Raw genomic sequence first — 207 nt, forward strand, 5'->3', positions numbered from 1 at the left:
AGTATGCCTATGTTCAGCTAGAGTAGATAATCCTTATTTTCCAAAGTTTGGTTCCCAAATTTAATGAAAGACATGAGTTTACACACTCAACAAACTCAACAGGAGTAAGCTGATGGAATAGAAGACTTCACCCATCATCCCTGCCACAAAGACACCAATTTAACAATTTTTTTTTTTCAAATGAATGACAACTTTATTTTTCTTACA

The sequence above is a fragment of the Macaca mulatta genome, chromosome 1, assembly GCF_049350105.2.
Source record: "Macaca mulatta isolate MMU2019108-1 chromosome 1, T2T-MMU8v2.0, whole genome shotgun sequence".
Taxonomy (NCBI): domain Eukaryota; kingdom Metazoa; phylum Chordata; class Mammalia; order Primates; family Cercopithecidae; genus Macaca; species Macaca mulatta.